We start from the raw sequence: 6,000 nt of genomic DNA, 5'->3' as shown, positions 1-6,000 counted from the left end.
AAACCCAAGGAGTCTCTGTTATGCAGAAAATACTTAGGGATCCTGTGAAAAATAGAGGGAAAGGAAGAATAAAGAAAACAAAGTACGTGTACACAGAGATGAGGATTTGTGTTAGAGAAAAGAGAATTCTCTTTGAATGGGACAAGGGATTGCCTGGGGGAATTTCCTGTCCAGCCCTTTATTACCAGGGTCTTTGTGTAACCGCCTGATGCCGCGGCTCCCCATTGGGCAGCTCCCTGGGGAGGACAGTGGGGGCGCTTACACTTCGCCGCTGGGGCTTAGATGGTGCTCACTTTCTATGTATCTCTTTCAGGTTGGCAGGAGCCTTGAGCCTGACACTTCTTCAGCTGGGACAGGCAAGCTCTGCGGGCGCATAAGCACGTTATACCCAAGTTCGCTGCTGATTTTATAGAGTTCTTCTGCTCCTAAGAACTAACCATACTCAATTGTTCTCGTGCTTGCCTGCCCCACAAGAGAGTGGAGGCTCCTTTCCTCTAATTCAGGGCGGGCAGTCCAGGGGCGGGGAAGAGGAGGTGGGGAAGGGTGGGAAGGCTGTGGTTTCCTTGAGCCCAGCGCGTTGTTAGGAGAGAGCCCCTGAATGAGGAGCGCTACTGTCCCCTAGCCGATTGGTACTTCTTGTCAGGAAGAAAAGCTGAGAGGTGGGAGTGACTGGGGAAGGAGGCAGGCGGTCCCTACAGCCGGCACTGGGAGCTCCTTTCCGCCCCTCCGCCTGTATCCCAGCCTGGGCTCTCTGGAGTGGCTGAGGCTGCGGAGCGCTGCTGGAGCCTGTGAATGAACCCTCCTCCTCTCCCTCCTCCTTCTCCTAGCTGAGTCTCCTCCTCGGCGCTGACGGTACAGTGATATAATGATGATGGGTGTCACAACCCGCATTTGAACTTGCAGGCGAGCTGCCCTAAGCCTTTCTGGGCGAGGAACTCTAGGCGTGCGGGCGCAACAGTCGCGTACGTTAGGTGCTGTGGACAGGCGCTGGAACCTAGGTCTGCTTACCAGCGGCGCATCCTCCCTCATCTCTAACACAGTCCTGCACCCTCCTCATCCTGCCCCAGGCCACCGCGCTTCCTATGAGACCTGCGGGACAACGCGGAACCCATTCGCACTGCGGAGCGGTGAAAATTTCCCCCAAACTGCAATAAGCCGCCTTTCAAGGTAATCGAATTTCTTTTGTTCCCCCTTTAAAAGGGGGGTGGGGGGCTCACAGGGAAAGGAAAGCTGCCGAACTTGGGGGGGGGGAAGAGGTACATTGCAATTGGAAGAGGGCTTTAATTAAAGGTAAGAGCACTAGCTATAGGGTGAAGTTAAGAAAATGTCCGCACCTAAAAAATGCAGGTAACTTTCAAAAAAGGTTCTTGGAGAGAGGAATACTGAGAGATCTTGGTGCTGAAAAAGATCTAGACAAAAGAAACAAGGGGTGGGGTGGGGGAAAGGACTAAAGCGAATAGGGGGAAGGGATTTTGTACAGAAATCCTAGAAAAGTCGTGCTATCTGGACTAGGAAGAATGGGAGGGACGCCTCACACCTTGATTTTTGTTGTCTTAACACGGTTGGGGCAAAAAGTTTGAATGGGAACTCCCAAGGCTTGCCCAAATACAAGTCACCGAAATCATTTTGGGCCAGACCACCTGGTTCCCTGGCCCCTGGTGTGTAGTCAATGAGGCGGGTTCCTGGAAAGCCACTCCTGGGCAGCTCCTGACAAGGCAGCTGGGTACCACTGCAGCCCCGGACGTGACCCGTCGGCAATGTGGAAGGCAGTCCAGCAAGGATTGTGCAGGGTTCCCCGGCTGCGCTTCTTTGATGACTTGGGCGCTGTCAAAGCTCTCTCCAGTGGCCCCTGGGTTCTTTTGTCCTGCGCGCGGTGCGCTGGGGCGAGCCGCTGAGGAGCAGGGGATGGGGGTGGGGTTGTTGGAGCACCCTGGAGGTCTGGGAGGCGCCTGGGCGGGAAAGATTCCCCTAACCCAGCTGGGATGTGTGATATTCTCGTTACTGTCTTTTCTTTTCTTTCTTTTCTTTTCTTTTCTTTTTTCTTTTCTTTCTTCCTCCCTCCCTCCCTTTCTCCCTCTCTCCTTCTCTCTCCTTGCCCTGAAAAGCGAAATGGGGACTGTCGCTCCCAACTCAACCAGCAAACCAGTAGTACCCAAAGCACTCTCCAGACAAAGGTGGCACGGAGACCCAAATTAGGGACCGCTGGGTTCAGTTCTCTCGCCTGGATTACAGCAGTCCCAGCGCCCTTCGGTTTCTCCACCCGCTCCGCTCCGTGTTCTCCACTTTAGTTGAGCAACTTTACTGGCCAGTAGGGTGGTTGCTGAGAGAGCGTGCGGGTAGTCTCCGATGACGCCCGGGCTAGGAGAGTCCCAGTGCCCTACGAAAGCGTGGGCCCTGCGGAGCCACTTCTCTGGTGCGTGCAGACCCAGGACATTACAGCTGTCCCGACTTGTTCTGTGTCACTGGGCGTGGAGTGGTCAGGGAGTTAGTGGAGAGAGGGATTGGAAAATAATGTCATAGCCTAAAGTATTTGCTCTCGGATCCAGCTGCACCTCTGCATGTCCCGCGTGTTCTCTGGCGATTCTGCGGAAAGGGGAAGAAATATCCCCGGAGGATACCGAGTTGTACCGCCTAGCGTATCCCCGCAGTACAGTCTCGTTCTCTGGGTCCCCCTCTTCATCTTTGTGTCTCCTCTGTCTCCATCTTCTCTGCCTGCTTTCGCCTCTCCGGGTCGCCTCTCCTCTTTGGCGTCCCCTCCCCCACGGCTGACAAATGAATGGCTGGTGTGAAATCCCTTCCTTCTGGGTCGGAGGAGGCTGGCCTGGAGGGAGGAGTAAGGGGGGCGGTGCGCTCCTTGCGAGCTGCCTGCAGTTTGGGACTTGCAGAACACAGATGTCTAGGAATAGGGATTTTTGTGGTAGGCGTGGGCTCCCCCTGACGGAGGAATTCAGCACTAGCTGAGAAAAAGAAGGCCCACTGAACCCCTTTCACAACCGTACGAGAGGAGAATCGGGTTTTCCCTTTGGCAGTTAGTCTTTAACTCTGGAATCTGCGACACGAATCCCGGGGTTTGGAGGAGATAGAAGAAAGGGAATGTGGTCATTCGAAGTGCAGAGTCCTCCCAGCAGCCTGCGGCGACGAGTGACGCCTGCAAACACGCTAGCGCCCAAGCCAGGTTGGGGGGTTCTTAACGAGCAATTTTCGCATCTTTAAGAAAGGTAACGCCAAATACTTGCTTTTTTTTTTTTTTTTTTTTCCCACCAAGAACCATGATCATTTGAACCCACTGTTAGGGACCCGGTCCAGGACATTGCAGAAGGCCCCCTAATCCAAAACTTATACTTCTTCCTCAACTTCAGGACACTTGGAAATTGGGGACAAGGAGAGCGCCGCGAGGCAACGAAAAGGAAAAGATAGGGAAATAAAGAGGACAGTGGAGGAAAGGCAAAAAAGAAAGGAAAGCTGAGAAGGATGCTTGCAAATAGCCGGGGGCAGGAAGGGACCGTTTCCAAAATTTTCTTTGAAATTTCGTGTCCGGGTTTTTAACATTTTCTTTTCCGCTCAGAGCAGTTACAAGAGCTTCGGTGCCTGCGGCTGGGATGGGAGCGTGGGGGAGCTGCACTAGCAGAAGTAGTCCGGCTCCGCCTATGCAAGTCTGAGTCGGGGAAGGCTGCTTTCCATAGCTCAGCGGGCGCGGCCGAGAGGGACCCGACCAGCTTTCCCTTCAGCGCCAGGGTTTGCCAGCCGCCACGTGGGCTGCAGCTTCTGCTCAGGGCGCGAGACGGGTGTGACTTCCTGGGCTCGGAGACAGCTGCACAGCTGCAAGGGCGATCTGCTCAGCTTAGGTCTGAGATGAGGGGCGGGGCCGGGCGGACTCGGGTGGGGCCTTGGCAGGCGGAACGCACCAATAGCCTAAGGCTGGCAGCAGCTGGAGCCAACCCAACTTCTAGCCAGACAGCTCTCAAATGCTCATGCTGAAAGGCTTTTAAATACTTTGTCCTCCCTTGTTTCTTGGTGCTCAAGGTACACGGTTTTTGCTTTTAGAGGAGGGAAAGTAAAATTTTACTACAAGTAAACTGTCGGCATAAAAACGGGACGTTTGTGATTGCCCCAGGTATCCATTTAAAAATGGTTCAAGTCTGTTTAAAGATCATTTTTAGTCAACTACAAGATTAATCACGTTTCATACTGGCATAGTGTGTAGAATGGAAAAGTAATACTGCTGTTTAGGAGGAATGATATATTTCCTCAAGCACAAAGTTAAAAGGTTGCAGTTGTAACTTGGAGGTTCTTGCACAGCACCTTTGAGTGAGCAGACCTCCAAATAGGTGCTCAGCACGAGTTTACTAAACGGCTAAACAAAAACCTGGGGGCAGGGGGTGGTGTGTGTGTGTGTGTGTGTGTGTGTGTGTGTGTGTGTGTGATGAGGTGAAACAAACTAGACACTTCTACACTTTAAATTCTCCATGTTCTAATTTGGAAGAGTCGGGTTAATGACCTCCTCTGTCACCTTAGGTTCTATTGTTAATTGGTATTTTTTTCTCTCCTTTTTGTTTCCTTCTAAAAGCTGTGGCCTAAATTGTGTTAAATATGATTTGACAACTGTCTCATACTTTTTGTGAAAATATTCATATAAAACCCCCCAAAATGATATTTTGAGTTTAATATACAGATAGGAAAATGTTAATAAAAGCATCAAATGATTTTCTGAGATAGAGTGGGTTCCTAGGTTTGGAAGTGTGTAACTTGTAAGGGCAAGGCAGCAAGGAGGGTGTCTCAAGGGACCTGAGTTGGAGTTCTGAGCTCTGACTAGGAAAGGAATATTTGACAAATTGCATATGCCTACCCCTATTAGTACTACAAACAGTTCCAATGGATTCTGAAGAAATTGAGCAATCACTTCCTTGAGTAGGAAGTTCACAGCCCTTAATCTTCTTGTGAGCCATGGAAAGAAGGATGAGATTTGAAACCATCACTCAGAATTGATGCAGTTCAGTTTTGTTTTTCTTGGTAGTTTAAGAAGTTCAACTTCATAAGTCATATTTCTTCCCTTTAAGGAATTTAAAAAGAAGCTCCTCAGGTTTATGTATGTTTATACAGACAGCTAGGCTTCTTTTTCTTTGCTTTTGCAAATTGCAGGCAAATACCTTTGATAGTCCAAGCTACCTATATTTGTGCTCTAGTAAATGTCTGTTTGGAAAGAATCTAAAGAGCTAACACAAAGCTGAATATGATTACTGTGGAGGATGTACCCATTGTTCTGTCTTCCCTTACATTCCTATTCTTAAACACTGTGGTTAATGATTGGTCAGTAATTGAGTATCCTGGAGCCTTTGAGAGCACAAAGACCAACTAACTCTGTCCCCTCTAGGTCATACACCTAAACTTTCCTTTCCTGTTAGAGCTTAAACATTTCTGTTGACTTTATTCAGGGAGACACTGCATTTCAAGTGGCATAGTGCTCTGGAAAGAACAGAACCTCTGTAGACACATGGTTCTTTTGAGGGTAAGAATGGGTGCTTATAGTAGGTTTTTTTTTTTTTTTTTTTAACCACCCACCTAGAGAAATCAGTTAGGAGACAGACAAACACTCATTGTTAGGAAGTTACTTGCTTCCTTTCTCTGGTCTGAAAAAATATGCTGCTTGTTGCATAGGTTTGTGCTTCATCAGAAACACAAAGCCTGTACTCTTTATGCTCTGAAATGAGAACAAGGGACAGTGAGATGATTTCTTGACCAAGAACCAGTTAAGTTAGTGAATTTTGCAATTTAACCTTATAACCTACTCCTGGTAAATTTTATGTATATATATATACATATATATATGTATATATATATGTGTGTGTGATTTTATATTTTAGATAAATTTATAGATTTTTAGAAAAGATGCTAAGTTCTTAAAATTGAATATGCCAGGGGTAGTTTTCTATAAAGAGATAGGACCTTTGTTTAAAGTGTTTGTTGATTATCCTTTCTAAACCTCTTTTGATCAACTGTCAT

The 6,000-nt window shown here is 48.6% G+C and overlaps 1 protein-coding gene across 4 annotated transcripts in view; it reads left to right on the top strand.

The window, feature by feature from the left end:
• The first annotated feature begins 597 nt into the window (after nt 1–597).
• Nucleotides 598–6,000, top strand: part of Vcan (versican) — a 116,503-nt gene continuing 111,100 nt past the window's right edge. The window contains exon 1 of one of the 4 annotated variants that reach the window (XM_008853288.3): nt 598–1,167. The gene's annotated coding sequence lies outside the window, so the exon portion shown is untranslated. Of the gene's footprint in view, nt 1,168–3,015; nt 3,219–6,000 lie in introns of those variants that run through there. The other 3 variants (XM_017803242.2, XM_029556199.1, XM_029556197.1) reach the window with 3 other exon arrangements.

This window comes from Nannospalax galili, unplaced genomic scaffold, assembly GCF_000622305.1.
Source record: "Nannospalax galili isolate Female #2095 unplaced genomic scaffold, S.galili_v1.0 scaffold45, whole genome shotgun sequence".
Taxonomy (NCBI): domain Eukaryota; kingdom Metazoa; phylum Chordata; class Mammalia; order Rodentia; family Spalacidae; genus Nannospalax; species Nannospalax galili.
Note: the sequence above shows the minus strand (reverse complement) of the source record. Positions and strands in the feature narration are given on the sequence as shown.